The 21,836-nt window shown below is 37.9% G+C and overlaps 1 protein-coding gene and 1 long non-coding RNA gene across 3 annotated transcripts in view; one reads left to right on the forward strand and one right to left on the reverse strand.

Moving 5' to 3' along the window:
• ntm (neurotrimin) overlaps positions 1 to 21,836 on the reverse strand; it is a 159,950-nt gene that overhangs the window by 120,338 nt on the left and 17,776 nt on the right. The window lies entirely within an intron of this gene.
• LOC123962906 lies at positions 17,306 to 21,116 on the forward strand. Its single transcript, XR_006823090.1, has 3 exons — positions 17,306 to 17,405; positions 18,604 to 18,662; positions 20,051 to 21,116. It is a non-coding gene; the product is annotated as an uncharacterized LOC123962906 (long non-coding RNA).

The following is a 21,836-nucleotide window of genomic DNA, read 5'->3' on the forward strand; positions in this document are numbered from 1 at the left end:
ATAAAACGTTACGTCTCGAGCATCTAATTTAAGTTGAAACGCTGGACGATGGATAAGAAAACGAATGTTTTTATTGATGGCACCGAAACGCGGTATTCAGGCTGCAGCCTCTGCTGCTCTCTGTCGGCTACATACAGACACACAGCGGCCAGCAGAGACGCCGCTCGCTCGCGGTGGAGGCGGTGAAGTTAAGTTAGCTCCCAACTACTCGATTTGCCGACAGCTACGCTCATTACTGTAAGTACGTGCAAGTAAGAAGACAATACTTTATCAATACACCTGTGCGTAGGGTAAACATGTAGAAAGGGTTAATTTAATCATCTCTGTCCTCAGTCTGTCATCCTGTATGTTTTATACAAGCACAGCTAACGTTAGAATGTTAGAAACAAGCTAAAAGAAAGCTGTGTGTCTGTCCCATACACTGGTCTCTGTAGGCACACTGTTAAAAACGCAGCTGCTCCTTTGACCAGGTAACGTTACCTGCAGGCAGTGAATAACAGGAAGAGGAGGGACTGATACAGGCTGATGTCTGAGTTTTTCTTCTTTCTAAACACATACTGAGTTTGTTTGCTGTTGTAAACATTAATGTTGTTGTATTTAAAATATTCAATTCTAATCCTATAATTAATTTAAAAACAACCAGGCAGCTAATATGCACACTTCAATATCTGTTTATAACCAAGTCATAATATCTAACAATGAATATTTTCCTCATACAGTGCAGGCCTACCTCATGCCCCTTTGGTCTGGTCTTACCAAATATCCGTCACCAAATAATACTAAAGTATCGATAGTGGTATCGATAAAGACTTGGATCGTTAAGCAGTCTCACAATATCAATAAAAATTAAACATCCCCATCCCTAGTGAGGTGCAATTATTTTGCATCTATGGATGGCAGTCAAAGAGGCACACCTGTTTGTTTTGTGTGTGAGGCCCTTACAGGTGGTCAGCATAGCCCTTACACCCCAATTCTTTTTTTAATGATTAATAACATTGTTTATGTATTAAACAAGCCAGGTCTAATTTAACTGATAGTCGATCAATCATTGACGTTCCAACTGGACAGTGGACAGATGTATATTATGCAACAGTATTTACAGTATATTGTCATATCGCCCACACCTAGGGCTTGGGATGACTTGATAGAAAGTATTGGCTCCCTGGTTGCTGAACGTGAAAAAATGGGAATTGTTGAATCCCTCCTCTACAGTGCCTCTTAAAAACATCAAAACAAATTGGAATGATGACGATGTCAAATGTCAAACTTCATCTAAACTCTGAAGCGTTAGTGTAGACTCAAGTGAAGAAAAACAAGCCTTAGCATCCTGTTCATAACTTCCTTCTGAGGCACGTGTGCTGTCATCCTTTTTATAAGCTATGGTTGTTTTAACTCTTCCACTTTTATTTCTAGCCTACCCTAAAGAATCCACTGTTTCACCCACCTACAGACTTCAACCTCAGGCTGCATTACATTAATAAACACCTTAGAAGAAAATGTTTCCAATTATTTTATTTTTCAGCAGACCATTTCCTGTTTCATTCTAATTTTGACATTTCATAGAATTTCTTATTTCTGTTAGAAGCAGGTCACTTACAAAGAGTTCTTTGAAAATGGAACAATCCATAGGGTAATTCTAGAGAAATGCTACAGCGGAGAAAAGTGGATGACAGGAAAATCCCTGAACCTGATGTCAGTTTATATTTGAATACACACATGCAGAGGCCCTAAATAACTTCAAAGAGAAGACAAACACATAACGGTGACAGAATAACAATAAGTTAATTCCTCATTTAGTCAGCATCTGCTCCAACTAACAAAGCCTCTCATGAGACATCCAGCACAATAAAGCATTATTTCAACATGTCACCTGAAATGACTTCCCAAACAAAAAGAAAAACTGAGTCAGAGCCTGAACTCTTAGACTTTTAGACTCAAAGAAAATAATCCACGAATGTGTCATACAAATAATTTTTGTCACATCCATGCCACAAATTCACCTATGGTCTTATGAGTGTACAACATTCGACAATTTGACAAAACACAAACACGGTCCCACGGAGGGATTAAGATTTACAAGAAGATTTGAGGCAGTTTTCAAAAAAAGTAATTAATTTTAGCTTTACAAAAAAATATTGATCATTCCAATGGCTGTTTTCAGACACGATAGTGAGCTTTTCTCTTTCAGAAAAGTTTTGGCCTCAGTGGAATGTTAATGCTGTGTGGGCTGGCCATGCCATCCATTTCACCGGGAACTCAGTACTCAAGCCAGTGATGAGATTTCCATCAGCAACAAAAAGGTGTCAAGGCAGATAATAGAGAAACTGACACAAGATTGAATATGTAACAAAATAAATAAAAAAACATAGAATGTTATAAACACTCCGTCCAAAACTAAACTGAAGCTGCCTCCTGTTGAAAAATAGCAAATATAGACAGTCTAAGACGGAGAGATACATAGATAGATAGATAGATAGATGGTGGGTGACCGTTTTACCCTTGCACAAGCAGCGTGCCCCTCTGTGCAGCGGCTTCTAAAAGCCAGACATCTCAGTTCAGGTAAAATTATCACAGATTTACTGCTATTTACGAATAACCATACCAAACCCCTGCCGACACAGCAAGGCCATTATGAGCTCTGGGCAGTATAATTCTTACTTATTTCCCCACTCACCTCTAAAGCATAAATGATCTCTAAATCTTTATTTAACATAGTAAAATAAAGCTGAATTGGTATGTCAGCTGCAGCCACCACAGACACATTATCAGTGTCAGTAGTCATCTAAGAGGCATTACTTTCAGATGGGATCCATTCATTTGTGTGTTTAAAAAGTCCCCTGACACAGTGAGCAGCAACACCAACACACAGAAGGCAAAAAATAAATGCCTTTGAAGTCATTTTGCTACCAATAATCATCATCTACTGTCTGGTATCTTTACACGCCCAAGTCTGTGATTGCAGCCATGCCTATTTGTAGAATAATCTTCAGCAGAGACTTATACTCAACAAGTATGCAGGTATTTCGTCTGGTTTTACTGAATACTAGTTGCTCCAGGCTACTCCAGCACTAGTTAAAGGTGTGCTCATCAGTAAAAACAGTTAGTTCACAGTTGCAAATGCACTTTTTCTGCCGTCTTTTGTACAGCTACCAGGTATCAAACCATATTGTATCCTTAGGTTAAATGTCAGGTTAGACGATACATTAGATTTAAGGCTAGGTTCACATTTTCTTTAATCGTATATACACAATACTCAATTCAATTGCAGTATTAAACAAAGCAAAGCAGGTTCTGGATCAAAAATCACTCCACATGTTGTACTGTTCACTAGTTTTACCATATTGTATTTACTGTGCTGAGATTTGGGGACACAACTACAAAAGTTCATTACATTCACTATCTGTTCTCCAAAAAAGAGCAATAAGAATTATTCGCAACGCTGGGTATAGGGATCACACTCACTCACTATTCTTACACTCAAAATTATTAAAATTCACAGATCTTGTGAAGTATCAATCAGCCCATATACTGTTTAAAGCCAAAAATAAACTATTGCCGAGAAGTATTCAAATATTATTTAGGGAGAGAGAGGGAGGTTATAATTTAAGGGGGGCACACAACTTCAAAACAAACAGGATACGGACAACAAGGAAAAGTTTTTGCATTTCAAGCTCTGGAGTAAAGTTATAGCACAGTCTTAATGAGGAACTAAAGCAATGTCCAAACATAAATCAGTTTAAAACCAGGTATAAAGATATGGTTTTCAATTGTTACAGGGATGAAGAATGGGGCGAATAAGAGTTTTTTTGGGGCTAGTACTTATCTTCAGTTTCATTGTGTTGTTATTATTACTACTTTTTTTCTGAGTTGCTGAAATTTATAATTTATTCTTTCCTATTGTTTTTTATTTTTATTTTTTCCTTGATTAAATAATTGATGAACATTTTGAATTGCTTTGGGGTATAACAAAGTAGATGTGTAAATATTTGGAACGCGGGTCGATTATTTGTAAGCTTTTGATTTGTGGATAGGGGGTGGGATTAAATAACTGTTTTTATTCTTCTTCCCACTCCTTTTCGAATATGTAATGGACATTGACAAGAGTTAAAAATTCTTTGGCTGCAACTATTGTTAATACATTTTTTTTTTTTTTAATTGTGTTATTCTAATCACTGTGATTTGTCTACTTGATTTCATTTTCTTGAATGTTCTTTTTACATCAATTCGAAATAAACATAAGAAAGAAAAAAAAATACTTATATGCCAATACATACATTGAAACAGGTTTAGCTTGCTGTATCATTCCTCCTGTTAATAATGGCTTCTATAGATATGCCATCCTAACATGCTTGGGGACAAGGAACAAAATCCACATTCATTCTGTGTAAAAATGTATTCCAAAGTTTATCTGAAACTAATATGAGGCTTCAGCAGTCTGAGTCAATCAAATCAAGAGAATATCTTCCAAAGCTAAAGCCTTTTTGTTACCCAAACAGCTTGCTGGACTGTGGTGGAGGAATAGTAATACAAAGAGGAAATTCTGTACTAAAAAGACTGACTCTGCTGCCCTTTGTCTTTGCATTGCCTTATTTTTACATGAAAACATGGACACCCATATTAGCCATTGCACTCATGCATTTTCTTATCCATCTTCCACACCTCACAACCACTATTATTGCTAAATACATTTTAGTTTCATATTGTTAAGTTTGGGCTGCATCGCCCTTCTTTGTTGCAGCCTGTACAATGGAACTCGAGTTATAACAATGTGTACAACAAAAACTTCAAGGTCAAACAACAAGGTCAACAACAGCTGCTATATTAGCTGTCTAAGAGTCACGAAAGCTGTGTAAACTGGGACGTGAATAGTGGCACTACATGAACCAGTGTCACAGTTTACAGGACTGACATGACTCCATCAAGCAAAATCCACCTGCTTCGCGTTACACCTGCTCTGTGGCTGCCGCAGCTGATCGTGGCCATTGTAGTCAATGCTTGCGTGTCCACCTGACGGACCATATGGCGACCCAAAAGTGCCCAAGAAGCGCCTCCCTGCTCCGCAGAGAATAAACACCAAGTCTATTTTTGACGGAAGTCGCGTCAGGCTTACAGCTCCCTCTTCATTGTGCTTTCTTTGTCTGCAACACGTGCGTTCACACCCGAACAGACGGTGCAGATCACAGAAAGAAACGCACATTCTTTCAGGCGTGCACCTGACACACACACACTCACACACACACACACATTCACACAAACACATTCTCTTTATCACACACACATCTCTCTGTCTCTTTGTTTAATAAATTTAACTTAGATTTCATCTTATGTGTTATGCTTTTATTTATCTTAAATAAAGGCTTGCAGATATACTGTACATGCTGGTTACTTTAATGTTGCATTACAGTGAATATATTGCCAACCTCTTCTATATGGAACGCCAAATCCTTCAACTTACTAGCTATTGATGGTAGTTTGGTTAAAGTTAGGGGTAGGGTAAGGGTTAATTATTAATCAGTTCTAAATTGATAGTTTAGTATATTTTATGAGACTGGAAAGGTAATTGGCTAACCATTTTCTTTGTGTGTGTTGCCTGAAGGTAGATTTTAACACGAGTTAAATTATATTATTAATTATTAAATAACAGCAGTAGTAATAATAAGAATAATAATTATTATATTATTCAATGCAACTATTGAGGCAATTTAAATCCTTATTCCCAGCCCTAGCAAGCCGTTTGCAGAGATCTTCTTATCAAGAAACTCAAACAGCAGGAGCAGATAAATTGGTGTACAGACCTTTCTGCTCTATCTATGCTGAAACTGCCCGTGCTCTATTTAGTTAAAGCATCTGGCACTCCATAGCTGTATGTAATGACTTGTATTTTTGAAAATGCATAATAATGACACCATTGCAGATGGTGCAGGTAGTTTATTATTCTTGCTCAGAACATGTTTCAATCTTAAATTAGTATTCCTGCATATTGCAGGAAAAGAAAATGATTAAAATTGTGAATCGACCTCAAAATATAACACACTATAGAAACCTGAGCCAATGTACAGTTACACAGCAGCAGTGTAAATATTTTAAGTACAGAATATACATGACGACAGCAATATTAATAATCTGAGTAGCACATATATCTATATAAATGGTAGCACAAGAAATATTTTTGTAATATTATTACAGAGCAGTATAGCAATGATGGGGAAGTGAGTATGTGTGGATATTACATGTGAAAAAATGTGTAAATGTGTGTGATGAGCATGTGTCAGTGTGTGTAGGCAGGATGATGTTGGATGTTAGCTCTGAAAGATGCAGGTGAGGAGCACCAATGCACATTTAGCTCACGCTGTAGCATTAATACAACTTAATAAAGGCAGCACCAAAAATATGTAACGATGATGAATACGCTTCAAAGGGACCCACCAAAAACACCTTCATTAATTTGAAAGATTAACTTGATTGATTGCACTCAACTTCGGCTATCTGAAATGATCAGTATTTATACTAAATAACAGAAGTTAACACATGAAATTCATGTAGGCTTCTTCACGGCACCACCCTTAAAAAGGGAAAACAATAGCCGATTCATTATTCAGTCTCAATTCTGGAGGTTGACACTAATACTCTTGGACAGTGACCGTAATACTTCAGGGTCTTTATCAATGAAAGTCTCGTAAAACAACTACCTGCTAAATATGCACATCAGTGAATAAATGTGACAAATGCAGTGATGAACACTTAAATGAATAAGGACTGCTGTATACCGGAAAAATCAGTGAATGAGGTTTTGGCAAGATGTATTCATTTGTGGAAAGAGGACATGTGTACCCAGTTTCTGTTAGTCCAGCGGCTATTGTCCCTGTATTAAATGTTAACTCAAAACATCACATTCTTTTTACAGTATGTGGTTAATTAAATATAACATATCAGTGAATGTACATTTCATTTCTGCATTACAAAAAGCTCCTTGTGTGAGCCCTTGATGAAGTCCAGACCATTCTGAGGAGTGCAGGTATCGACCTTTAAAAGGGTCGTTCCAAGGTTGGTGCCATGCTCAAACTGTCGTCAAGTGGTCACTTGTTACTTAGCTTTCCATGAGTGTCCTCCCTGAGTGCTGGCAGGGCCTTTTTTCGTGACCCAGAGTTCAGGTGAACAGCGAAATCAGGAAAGCTTCATTCATTTCTCAGTGAAAGACGTAAAATTGTTCATCATCATCACCATGCTGCAATGCACGTTCATACAAGACTGGATTTGAAGGGTTTTTCCTACTGAATTCTAGAGAAGTCAATATATATTGAGAGACTGACTAAAACACTTATTTCTGGTCTTTTCATGTAATCTGTTGACAGTAAGAAAAATAAGTAATAACACCAGCCTTAAACCTTTAAACTCTGCTAAGGTTCATATCACCAAGCTGTCATATCAAGAGCTGTTAACTGAAGTGTTAAACAAGCAGAAACTAAAGGCTGTCCCTACATTTACTTCTTCCTGCCAAGTGACTTTATGCAGTGGTAGATATAATAACTGTCCACTCTTAGAAGAAAATGCAGAAGTAGCATGACTATGTACCCCTCAAACTATTTCTTAAGGATGAGGAAGGTGGTTTGCACGATAAAGCCTTTGTACAGCAAACATAAAGTCGGTGGCAAAAGATTTATAGAGAGCCGCTGGGCTGTTGTGACAGTGATAGCTCAGCTTGATCCCACAATGGAGAGTTTGCAGGCTCAAAATGTCACAATGAGCGTGTCTACGTTCATTATCGCAGCCTTAAGAAATGGCAACTGTTTCACTGATGTTTCCCAGCTTCACTAAATTGTTCTTAACTACTGGTGGGTGGTCTTTTTATGAATCTGACATCTGGAAACAGCAGTTACAAGTTTCTGAACAGCACAGATGCTAGTCAAAGCCATAGAGACATAGAGATGAATGGATTTGTCTTGGAGAGGCACTGAGAGGAGAAACATTTGCTATGTCAGACCAGCTTCAAGAGTAAAGACACCTTTAGTCATTGTAAATATTTGAGTCTAAATTATCATAGGCACATGCATTCCTCAGGGTTAGGTCTACTACACTGGAGTCTGCTGCAGCTAGATGTCCTGTACTGTTGCATTTAAGATGTCACTAATCAAATTATAGAACGTGCTGGCAATTAAACACACATTATTTGTATTACTAAGGCTTATTAGCTTTACTCTATGATGCAAACTCACAGTTAAAAATGCACGTAAAATAACAATAATAATAATATGAATTTAATATATTTAGGTCCCTCAGTGAAAACCTCAAGAAGCCAAAGGCGAAACGGGTTGTTCACAATAAATATAGTGAAGTCATTAGTGCGGTGGCTTGTTTTTGATTTTTGATTGCTAAATCCTGCGACCTACCAATGAATAATGAATGTACTGTACATTGCTCGGCAATCTTGTGTAACTTTGACTAGCACTAAGCAGCTAGCTTGCTCGGACCATAAACCTGCTGTTAGCAGCTCGCTCTGCAGTGAGGTGAAATCCACAGAGAGCATTTACTATGCTATATGGCCCCAAATTACTACACTTCTCAAAACTGGCAATAATACAGCATACCACGTTGTTGAGCCACAACAAATTACCACGGGGGAAATTACACCGCGACAGACCTAATTACATGTTAGATCACTTATGAACAGACGTATAAAACTCCAACAACAGAAATCCTAATAGACTCATTTGGAACCCGGCTGGGGCAGCGCTGCGTAAAAAATACTATCACCAATCACAGATATATTGTATGGAGAGTCATTGTATTTAACCATGTTTTACAGTTGAGGTCTCTGAGCAGGAATACTGTTTGTATCTGAGTAGCAGACTACTGAAATATGTCATCAGTTCAAATTCATGCTTATAAATAATTCTCATAAAATTAGGAAGCACTTACTATCTCAGCTAACCAATTTCATCAGGGAAAACCCTGTAGCTCTTTATTTTCTTAGCTTCAACCAATGCGAAACTATTTACAATGAAAGGGCTATGTGTTTTAGTCTAGTACAAAGTTTAACTAGAGATTACATTTTTAATCCAAAAAACAGCTGATAATGATGAATTAAAATAACACTGAGGTAAGCACCTTTGTCTAACATATATGCTACAATCCGCCAACCACAGTCCTGCTGACAATAAATAATTCTCACTCGGGGTTCCAGATGTACACTTGGAGCTCACCTGCCTGAATTACACTTTCCAACTGATAAATGGTTCCAATATCAAGAACTGTAAACTGCACCGTGGTGAAGCAAAAAAAGATTCTCTACAAAGACAGATGCCTCATACATATTCAGATCCAGGTAGAACAAGGCGAACAAGAGGTGAGATCTAAGCCTCTGGTGGATCCCAAAATATACCAACTAATAAAAGGCACTTTTGCTTAGAAAACATTTAGATCATGCATTAGAGCAGCAATGGAGCCGATGGCTGGCCTTCCTCGAAAGAATGCAAAGACACTTATTACATATCCCGAATAGTCTGTTAACATGATTTCTTTTTGTTTTTTACTAACAGAGCACACTTTCATTACTCATTATAACTCTCCAACAATCCAAGAGATTTATTCTCAAACCAAAAACATATAAGTCACTATAGAGAGATATGTTCATTACATTTTATCTTCCAAGCTTCCTCTGAATGGCATGGCCCGCTCAGTAGTCCAGCCATCAAAGCCTATATAGTTCGATTTTTGTTGACACTGTCATAGATGTATTAACATTTTATTGCTAAGAAAGTGTTTTTGGAGTGGCCTCATCAAAATCCTGTTCCTAGTTGAAATGATGAAGTGGTTCATGCTCAAAAACCTTCTAGTCTTAGGTTAGCTATGTTTTCAAGGATTTTTATTTGTCATTATTAGGGCTAGGACTGGTAGTCATTAGTTCAAGCCATTAGTCGACAAGTTATCACACGTTTATGATATTCGTTTAACTATTTAAATAGTTATTTTTGGGGCATCAGGAAATGGTTTGAGCTCTCAGAAGGAATTTTATATGGAACTTTGTTAACACTGTGCTACATTACAGAGAAATACAAAGCTGTAGTAATGAGCCTTTAAAGTATGCAATTTACAAGCAGCCTGTTAACGACAAGCGGTAATGATTGTGAATGTGTTGGAACAACCAGCAAGGAGACTGAACATGTTGTTCATTTATTTCATCACAGTAACTTACAACAACACAAACACATTGTTGCTCAAAACACAGGAATAAATAACTTCCAAACTCAATTAGTTTTTACTACTAACTGACCAATGAAACTTGGTCGACTAAGACTCTTCTCATTGACTATTAGGGGGCAGCCCAAGTCATTATACAATAGGAATGCACAATGATGCCAGTTTGTAATGTTTCCAGTTAGAATGCTTTGTAGTTCTTCTCTGTAAACGTAAATTTTCCACAGGAATTTTGCCTTATTAAGTTTCCTTGTCTGCACCTTTATTTTCACCAGTCACACGCCTTTCTCCTAACTCACAGCCATTCACTGGAACTGGCTGCAGTATCTACCATGTTCCTCTCTGCCTGCTTCCGGCTCTGTTCTCTTATAACCAGTCCAGATAACAGGGACAAAACTGATCTGACTACAAGACCCCTACAGCCAACCTCCACTGAGGTCGTCTTCCTCAGCTGCCAACTCTGTATATCCAAGCTATTCCCATAGGCCAGTGGATGGCAATAGGCGGCCCGCAGGCCAAAGCTGGCCTGCCAGCAATAATATGAGGATTACTTTCTAAGATCTAAGATTACTTTAATAGCTGCAAAAAACAAAACAAACAAACAAAAAAGCATTATAGCGGCTGGTGCTGAAACAGATCTCAGTCATGACAGCAAAAGTTACTCACATAATCACTTTCTCTTAAGTGATTGTGCCTATAAAATAAAAGTGCAAGAATGTCTTATGTACTTAAGTACTTTATGTTGTGTTTAATTGAGAGCTTTTACTATGAAAAGAGTCTCTGGCTTGCTTGACACACCTCTGAAAAAGCCGTCAGAAAACGTGAGATCGGATTCCCCTGAATGAGAAACGCAGGATTTTCCTCTGCCTGGAGATAGGCCTGCTGGGGAAATGAAAATAAGCGTCCATAGGTTGATGTGGACCAATCGCTGGGAGGCACACCCAGGACATGGTTAATTGTGGACATGTAAAACGATCTCTTCATAATCAATTTGTTGAAAAGGGATAAAAATAATACTAGTAATAAGTGGAGATTGAACACACAACCATTCAAGCGGGAGCCCTATTCACTACCAACTGAGCTAATCAAACACAAAGTAAGCTATATGACAGTTCTAATGACTTGAAAAGAATTTGGCCCGATGCCAGACTTATTTGCTGACCCCTGCCGTAGGCCATGTCAATTCTTTTTCTATCCTTCCATGGTATTGTCAGCCCCAAAAAATACACAACACATCATGTTTTTGACCACAACACAAGACCTGCTCTAAAAACAGTGGTGGCTATAGCAGCTAATTTTATGCTATTTAACTTCCTGAAGTTCCTTTAACAGCTCTTGTGTTTTCTGATTTCTTTGTGAATTTTTCCATAAAACATCTGTGATTTTAAACTCAAAACTGAAATCCCGCAAGGTCAGCAGTTTTCTTATTTTTGATGAATTTTCCCATAAGAGGTAGGTGGGTGGAAAAACTCAAGTAATGAACAGTTAATGCAAAAAACAAGAAAGAGTGCAGAGTTTGCAGAAGGGACATGTTCTAACAATGATGAGAGAACAAAGATGGCCTTTTATCACAAGGTAATAAGGTACAGGACGGACATAATGCTTCCCCAGTGAGGGCATTAATGATTAGAAGCATTCTGCTGGAGTATCTAGGCCGTCAGCATCATCTTCATCAGACACTCGGTGTTAAGTTTCTGTCTCAAGGGCTTCTGTGATGTGGAAATGCCTAGATTGATTTTCTTTTGCTTGTCAACTCTTTCTTGCCACTGCCACCTTCTTGAAAGTTGCCTGACTCAAAGAAAGACCCACATGGTACTTAGATCTGAGATCCTTATTTGCACAGTATCAATAAAGATGTCCTTAACAAATTGTGTCGTTCTTCACAAACTTTACTGACTTTCATGAACTTAACGAAAGTCTAGTGTTTGAGATTTGATAACATCTTTACATAAAATTTTTCACATAACAATTTGACCATTTTTATCATTCCAGTGACCCAACTTCAGATCCATCACTAATCAAAAAAGGCACGGATCTGTCTGGATATGCATTCATTCCAATTCATGTCACAGTTAACTGGTTATGTTGCAATCAAATTCAGTATGTTATAACTCTAAGTTGCCATGACAAAAAATATCCTCTCAAAATTATGTATATCTAAAATTACTATAATTATTTCCATTTTATGTACTATAAAAAAAATCTTGCTATTGAATAGTCTAGGGTAATTGCACCTAACATTTTCTTAAGTGCAAATAACAAACATGCTTTGGAAAAAAAATATTTTCCTGGCATCTGAAACTGATTATAATAGCAGTCACAAATGGCATTCAAGAGGAGCACGGACAAAAACCACAAGACACAACATTTCAAAGCTTTTCTCAGGCTCTCTCTATCTCTGGTACACACACACGCACACACACCCTCACACACACACACACACACACACACACACTGACCGACAGGTACAGCCATCAGAGACATGCTTCTACTCCATTGACATTGACAGCTTGTCAAACTGTGAACTGGGTCTGAGAGGACACACCTTGCAATCAGCCCAGCATGCTAAAGTGTGAATCGGAATGCATTATGGGAGACAGCACTGACAGAGACACTGAGCGGGTCCCTGATCTACCCTGCAGACAATATCAATTATTAATATATCAATTTTGAATATAAAGAGCTGCATGCCACAGTGCTTCTATGAACATGTATTAGCCTGCACTTTGCATTTTACATCTGTTTCTTGTATGAAGCTCTGAATCACAGTCGCCTTTTGTGTACTGATTTAAAATATGTTTTGTTGAATATATCAAAGCTACGGAGCTGAGCAGGAATCAAGAGTGCATTTTTGGACAATTTGTGAGCAGAAACCAGTAATTTGTACCCTCAAATCTACAGCCTGTGCCGTCTAATTACAGTCAAGTTATTGAAGCATTTACAACTGAAGACACAGGTTGCCGTGGCAATCACAACATCCTGTGAGTAGCCACTAGACAACATCTGTACAACTTGTGTGTATAGATGTGTACAACACTGTGTGCAGTGCAGAATGAAGCTTGACTGATGTTCCACAGGTATTATTTTTACCTCTTGATCAGATGTTAAAGGGTAAATAATATTTACCATTGCTCCGGCCTTTCTGTGTGGAGCATGTTCTCCCCGTGTCTGCGTGGGTTCTCTCCGGGTGCTCCGGCTTCCTCCCACCGACATGTGGACTAGGTTAATTTGTGACCCTAAATTGTGTGAGTGAGTGTGAGTGGTTGTTTGTCTATGTGTGACCCTGCGATGGACTGGTGACCGATGTCAGCTGGGATTAGCTCCAGCCCCCCCCCTCCCGCAACCCATAAGCGGTTGACGGTGGATGGATGGACACACACTTACAAACCAATAGCAGCAAGTTACCTGGCCTGATCATCGAGAGCAGATTGGGGTTCAGCGTCTTGCCCACGGACAGTCCATCACCTGGACAGGAGGAGTTTGGGATCAAACTGCCAAGCTTGCTATAAGTGGATGACACGCTCAACCTCCTGAACCACAGAGAGTGACACCTGGCACCTTGGACTTTACAATCGACAGATGACCTAAAGTTAGGGACCATCTCAAAAGTCTCAAAAGTACATGGAAAATGGCTGAGAGAGCTTTCAGATCTTTGGCCATAGCTTTATCATCTTTTTTTCACTTCACATCAAATCAACTTTATTTTCACCTGAACCTCCTCCCAATGCATCCAACCTCAAATGTATTAATGTATTCATTAATTTATGAACCAATGAGCTATCATGGCCAACTGATTTAACACTTCAGACCAGCTGTACTATATTCCCTATTGCAACCGAGACAATAATCAGGTTAATCAATAATGAAAATAATCATTAGAGGCAGCCCTAATCCAAATCGATGCAGTTATGATGCTACGTTGGACAGGGTTTCAGGGCTTTGTTTACTCTTTGCAGATCACCTTTGGCAGTTGGGTGCACTCAAACAGCTGAGCACTGCAGTTCAAAATAGTTTGTCCCTTAACTCAGAAATATCAGACTGCTGTTTTTATTTTGGTTCATAGATGCCGGCTGCGCTCCATTCTGCTGCAAGAATTAGTTGATTAATGGCTAATTAATAAGTTGCTATTATGACAAGCGAGTTATTGTTTAATAACTAAGTAATTTAATGGGCAAAACTGTGTTTTTCCTGTTTTTTCTTGTAAAAAAAAATCTTTCACTTTTGGATCATTAGTCAAATAAAATAAAACATTTGATGATGTCGGGGTTTGTGGAAATGTGATGGACATTCTTAATTATTTTCTGACATTTTATAAATTGTTAGTTGCCGCCTTAGATGTGGCTTACCACGGTGTGCCCTTTAGAGAATTCAGTTCAGCAAGCAGGCTGAACCTCCACATTCTCTGCAAATGGGACAGTCTACAGAGGAATCATCATCCCATTCTTGTGAACTGCCACACTTATTTGTTCTAAAATATAAAACAGGCTGCACATGAAATGGGAAACAGCTGTATCCTGGACACAATGGAAAGCAGCCACCATGCCTTTACTTGTGAAACTATGTGAAACTTGAATTTTATCTTGTCTTCATCTAGAGCCAGCAATGTTTGAGATTTGTAGAAAAAGAATCAATGTTATTTTATGCTGTGCCTCACAAAAACTACAGCAGTATACCACCATTATTTTGTTTAGCAATCAGAGGACTCGCTGCATTCTGTGTCATGCTGTGGTAACCTGTTCATTGCTGTCATATTTTGACTTCAGCTGTTTTCCAACAGAAAAATGAAGATAGATATTTTTCTGTGAAGCAGACTGAATTAAATGCTGCACTCTAGGACTTTCTGGATTTCATTTCATACTGTATAAAAGGTAAAATATGTAATTCCTGGCCACGTGCTCCAAACAAATTGAAGCAGCATTTCATCTCCTCCTCCCCATCAGCCAGGCAGCTCTCTAAGCGATTCTGCTCCTCTGATCTTTTCTAATCACATGTAGAGCTTATCTTTACCCCATGAATTAAGCTTTTTTATGTTAGTTGCAGGCATAGCTTCTTTGGCAGCAATGACATTAAAAGGACCATCGTGTCAAGTCTTTCATCATCTGGGGGGAAGATCAAGTGGTAACAGGAGACAAAAAGTAGAGGTAAGGTTGGAATGAGAGGTCGAAGAGTGAGAGACAAGCCCTCGGGGGAGCTCTACTTCTTTGTTCTCTCATGTTGGACTGAGAGAATACTGGATACTATGGTTACTCACTCCTGAGGTACAAGTGGTATTACAACACAGGACGGGCTGGAGCTAATTGGTTAGCATGCTAACTTCAGTAGATATCTCTGCAACAGACTACATGTCATTGATATGACGTCAGAATTGATACTTCTTCACATGCTAAAATTCTGGCCAAATCTTACACACTGTACCTTTAAAGGGATGGGTGGAATCACCAGGAGTGAATCCCTCTCTGAATGAATGGAGAGCTGCTGCATCTCTGTACCTGCACCATTATATTGTGTTACACGGTAATACAGAAACTCTCAGACATGAGGGAAGAGTCTCAGAAGAAAAATAGTGGTGAGCAGGAACATCCCTGCCTTACCTCCTCCCTAAAGCTCCCTGGTGCATTAACGATGAAGAATTCCCTAATCTCTAGTACAGTAGATGTCTGCTCCCACTATAGAATCAGACATCTGAGCGCTTTAGGTAAGTGAGGTGAACCGCTGCTTCGGGGAAGATAATCTGCTTTGAATACTACCTGATTTCACTTTATCCTCAGGAAGATACCTAGCATTGCCTCTCTATTTGGTTAATAGAGCACGGGTGCCCAGGAGGAAAGAACACATTCTTGTTGTAGACTGACTTGCAGAGTAGAAACAAATCATCGACTTGAACTGCCCTAAATATAATAAGGCCCCCAGGGCATTGTATATAAATGGTATGTGTGCATGTAGTTCCACATGCTTGGCATTTGGGAACAATCAATTCAAGAAAAAAAGTACTTTATATACTCCCAGAACAGGGAGTATTACAACAGATATGAGGGAAGCAAACTGTTATTTTCACGAAAAAAAGACAAACTATTTTTTAATTATTTGGGAACAATTCATTTCAATTATTGAACAATTTTTTAAGTAAAAGCTTCAAATCAAAGAATGCGGTAAGGTTTGTGAGACTGTCTGATTCCAGTAACTTATTTAGAATACTGTGTCTAATTATAGACAGAATACATTTCTTAGCATTGAGTCTTATAAATGTAATAGCACCTTTCTAGTCTTTTCAACCACTCAAAGCACTTTTACAGCCTGGACAAGCCGGGGATTGAACCCCCAACCTTCCGATTAACAGGCAACCTGCTCCGCCTCCTTAGCCACAGCCACCCCAATGTTCTGTGCAATGTTTATTAAACCACAATTGCTGTGTTGAATGAAAACATGGCAGCATTATAGCCATAATGTACATCTTGTCCTCAGGTTGACGCTAGAGGGAAGGCCATTGGGGTCATAAAAATCAAAAGTTTGTATTTTGACCTGAGTGCCATGAAAGAAGAAAGTATGTGGAGTGTCCAGTATTCATGTGGTTCTGGGGAGTCTCCATGAGGAAAGGTCAGAAGTCACCTAAACATTCGGATTCTTTGGGTGACCAGAAGCCTTAATAAGAAATAATAATAACAGTAATAATAATTATCAATTATCGTTTACTGGACCAACACACACCTTTATAGGAGATCTATTGATTGGAAGGTGCAGATGATCTGGTTGCTTTAAAGCTACAACTTCACCGCTTTAGATGTTTTTGTTTTTGTTCTCTGTTGATTATCTATCTAATTTATCTTATTAACATGGAAATGGTAAAAGGAGACAGGGGAACACAAACAACTTTCATCATTCATCAGAAATATATTTACAGTATGTGTCGTGCCCTCTTTCGACCTGCATCACACTGAAAAAAGGGGGAAATGGGGGTTGTTCACTTTACAAATAAACAGTTCGCATACATGACACAACTGATTTATGTTCTTTCTCTGAAAATATGTCAATCATGTAGAATTATTCTAATCTTGAGGGATGTTTAATTTTTAAGTCTCAGTCATGTTAAGAGCAAAGGAAGTTGTTATGTTTTGTCTGGAAAGTCTGCCCACTAGGAGCAGCTCTCGAGGGCGCCATTTTTTCGATTCAGTCGGTTGAATTCATCAGTCTGGACAGCTCTTCACACAGTAAAGGTAATACAATTTTGTCATATGTTGGTCAGAAACAGATGTAGTCATGTTAGGTGCATCATTTTGACTGTGTTGAGGTTTTTATCTGCCAGTAACATCAAGCAACACAAATTAGTCAATGTCAAAGTTAGCTAACGTTACCACTCGTTAGAGTTAGCTTTGCTCTCCACAAGGTAAAGGTAATTAAATCTTGTCAAATGTCTGTCTGCATTATAGATATTCCTGTTAGATGCATTATGTTCACTGAGCTGAGGTTTTTAAGGACTAAGTTAGCAAAAACGAGGAACATGAATAGTTAATGGTAATGCTAAGGTTTGCTAACGTTGCTACTTGCTAGCGTTAGCTATGCTAATGAGGGTGACTTTTATTTTAAGTGTATTAATAAATTTCACAATGTGTGCACAGTGTGTGCTTTTATAGTTTGAACATTCATACAACAGGTACAGTAGTCACTGACTTTCAGAGGACTATTAAGAACAAAGGGGGTAACAGTTAGCTTAATGTAGTGTTAGTCTGCAGACTGCTGCACAATGAAATTCAACATGCTCTTAATGTCACACTTATCAGTAACGTTAAGCATCATTCTAGAAATGTAATATTAAAAGTTCAGACTTAACTACGACCACATTCTTCACAACTTATTCTTAATAAGGTTAGTCCAGGCTAAAGTGTAACTGCAGTTTTTTTTACGACAGTGCACATGCTCTGTGCTTATTAATTACAAAGCAGCACCTGATAAAGTCGGTAAAGTTAATGTTCTGTGTTTCCTAAATTTAGCTTGGTGAAAGGTAAACTGCTCATAACATCAGCACTTATTTACAATACATAGATATCCCTCCAACGTCCTCAATATCTTTATCTCCAGTAACTCCACGTAGAGGAGGTGCATTACTCTGATTAGAGCGATTCTTACTTCATCCTTATTCCTGACCTTAAATGTTTAATAATTCTTTACATTTTCTGTTGGAATTAAAGCTTGGATGTGCTGCCTGAGATTAAAATTGGCAAGAAATGTATCTCAAATCAAGTTTATTGATTTAAAATGTTTTATTTTGTTAAATATTGTGATGGATAAAGGATGAATGCTGAGTATTATTCAAATACCTTTATCATTTTAATATTAAACTTGGATACGCTGTGTCACAAACAGGATGCTTCACCAGCTAGTAGAAATAATATGTATATATCTTTTTCTGGATAGGTATTTGGTGTTCCTCCAGTTGAGATCTCCGCTTCGTACCTTAGGCAATGCAGTAAATGGTGAGTAATATACAAATGTTTTTGTTTTATTTGACATCAGTGTTTCCCATACGTTTATTTATTTGTAGCGGCCCTCCACAATGTCAATGCTGACCGCCACATATTGATTTTCGATTATTTTTTCTAGGCCTATTTAAAATCGTATTTGATTGCAGAGCGCCATAGCGCATTTGCACAGCACATCCTCTTGCTCATCCCTCTCTCTCACTCACCTGTCCCTCTCTTTCTGGCTCTCTCTCCCTCTCCCTCATGAACACAGCTGCACAAATCTGTCCAACACAACGCTGTCAATGTTGGAGACCCAGCTTTAAAAAAAAGTTATTAGCAAGCATGTAAAGAGCCTAGCTAATAAGGAGAGCTATGTTTATGTTAGAATGCAGCTGGATTTTCGAGGCTAGCACCCTGTATATAGCTGATAGTGAACATCGACTGCACTCACTGCAGTCATTCTGTGGGAAACACTGGACATGTTTAAACTAGATTTCAGAAGATCCTTGGTATTTTCTTGCTGCAATCTTAGGTAAAATCTAATGCAGTCTAATACAGTCCTGTAATAAATCCTGCTGCCATGAAGGTTATAAGGTGCAGTATTTGTTGTCACAGACCACAAAATCTACTGAGTCTGCCTGTAGGTTTGTTTTGCATTTATGCTTCATTTTGGTTATGTTTGGTAATGAAGGTACTAAAGAAATGTTGTATATGATGAAATCTTTAAGGACTCTCAACTCCATGACTTGTTCTGCTTATTCAACAACTCTGTGTTTCTCTTCAAAATGTTAAAATGTGTCACCAAATATACCCAAGTAAGGTCTGAGAAATATTAGACTAACTGATAATGACAGAATTGTTAGTTGCTGACCTCTTGATAGACACAGTATAATTCAAATTCATAAACATTCACTGACAGATCCCGTGTAGTTACATAAAATACATTGACCTTTTTATACAAAACATTAGAGTATTGCTTTGGTACTGGCTACATTTCCTAATGCCAAGCTGTTTACATGTCAAAGTTCATGAATGCTAATATAGACTAGGTATATTGTTTAACTGCATTTTTAGGGAAAATCTTAAATGGCTAAAAGTGATTAAAAAAAAAACAACAACACAGGACTTGAGTAACTGGAGACTCTTAATATATAAAAAAAAAAAAAAAACTCCAAACAGGAGCAAAACTTTTTTTTTTATCATAAACTTATTATAGCAATCTGTTCACTTCACACAAGACCTGGTACCCTTTTGCTGCTAAGGTAAATAGAGGCCCAGGCCACAATTTGAAGAATCAGTTATCAGTTCACGCAGATACTTAGTATGATGGTTTCTGTGCATAATAGGGTTAAGGTTTTATTTTTTATTTCCTCTCATATGGCTTCTTTTGTGACATTCAGCAGGCAGAAGACAAAGACCTGAACCAAGGAGCCATTGAGGAGACCATGGTGGGAATACGTGAGATGCCACTGATGGACCAGAGGACATTGGGATTGTCCTGGAAGGCCAGGTGGTACTGCATGATCTGGACAGCGTTGCCTTAGCTGCTGCCATGTTGTTTGGACTAATGTATGCCTTGAACCTCAACTACCCTCCTGAACTTACGTACTCTTTCAAAGTGCTCCAGAAAGTTGTGATGGAGCTGGACGAGAAGAAAGCCCAGAGACTCAAAAACAAACTATAAGTGAGCTGTTGCCATTTTAGGCAACCTGGATACAACAGTACCCTTTCTTCTTGGAACATGGACCATTGCTGCTTTTTTATTGGACTGGACTTTTGACACTTATGCAACTCACTTGCGCTGACTTTATGTATGTATTTGTTTACTGCAAGTGTAGTGTATTTGTTTCAGCAGATTATTTCTCTCAGGGCCATGTGTGTCAAAATGTATCTCTTTCATTTTATGTCAGCTTTGTCAGATGTGGGAGAGATCCCAGCTTTCCCTATTTTAAAATGTAGTGGTGATTTTGTTTTTTTTTTCGTAACTGAAATATAGAAGTGGTGGGAAAGCAATTACTCCTTAATTCTATTAATCTTTAATTCCAGAACTCTTGCAGTTAAAGGAGCACAATAACTTTCCAAGCACTGGATTTACATTTACCAGCGTGTAATGATTTCATTACATTTGTCTTTTTTGTTGTTAAGAGGTTGTAATTGTAGTGGATGTATTTTGTACTTATTTGCATAATTTTGCAAGACCTTTCTGCATTAATCTGGCTGTAGTATAATTCCCTATTGATGCTGGTTTGATTTCATTCAGAAGGTTTTTAATGACCAAATGTGTTGCCTCAGGTTGTAGTAGAATGTTTACAATGCACTCTTGATAACTTGGCTACCAAGTGTCTATGTAAGGAAAAAGGTGCTTTGTTGTAATGTGAGAACGGTTTGTATATGTATCCCTTTATTTGTGAATACATTGCATTGAACCGATTGAAATACTGTTAGTAACTCTATTTTTTGACAATACAGTTTCAAAAGAAATGTTTCTGTGTATGCCTTATTTGTTCTAAAAATGTTACAGGAGTAAAACTTTAAGTAAGATTAAAAAGAAATCAGCGTACATAAATACTTTTAGCATGTAGAATTTATGCAGAATCTATATGAGACTAACTTTAGCAGGTTAGGTTGATTTAACAGAACAACATTGCATATATTTTACATAAAAATCTCATGTTGCTTTAATAAGTGATAATTAAATACACTAAACATTAAAGGGAAAAGTTAAATTAACACAAACAAATGATGTTGGGTATTTACAGAATAATTTAATATATTTAACATTAACAAATAACTTTGAATGAACATAATCAAATCATGTTGGTTTTACATGTAAGAATTCAGTATATTAAACTGAAATGAATCATTTTGACTAAATATTTATATAATATGTGCAACCGATGTACATATTATTTTTATGTAAGTTCAACAGACACGATGCTGCTGACCGGGTTTTTGACATCATATTTTTATTAAAATATTCTGTACCATGCAAATAACACTCATCTACCTACACTTGTACTGTGCGTACAGCTTATTATTGATCCATGCAACAAAAAAAAAAAAACTCTGATGCTTAGTCTATATTTATTTTTCTTTCGCCAAATCTTCTGTAACTACGGAATAGACCATCTGCTTCATGTTTACACTGGCACACGCATCCCCAGTGCATCTGAACGGGTCCTAGCT

Source organism: Micropterus dolomieu, linkage group LG23, assembly GCF_021292245.1.
Source record: "Micropterus dolomieu isolate WLL.071019.BEF.003 ecotype Adirondacks linkage group LG23, ASM2129224v1, whole genome shotgun sequence".
NCBI lineage: Eukaryota > Metazoa > Chordata > Actinopteri > Centrarchiformes > Centrarchidae > Micropterus > Micropterus dolomieu.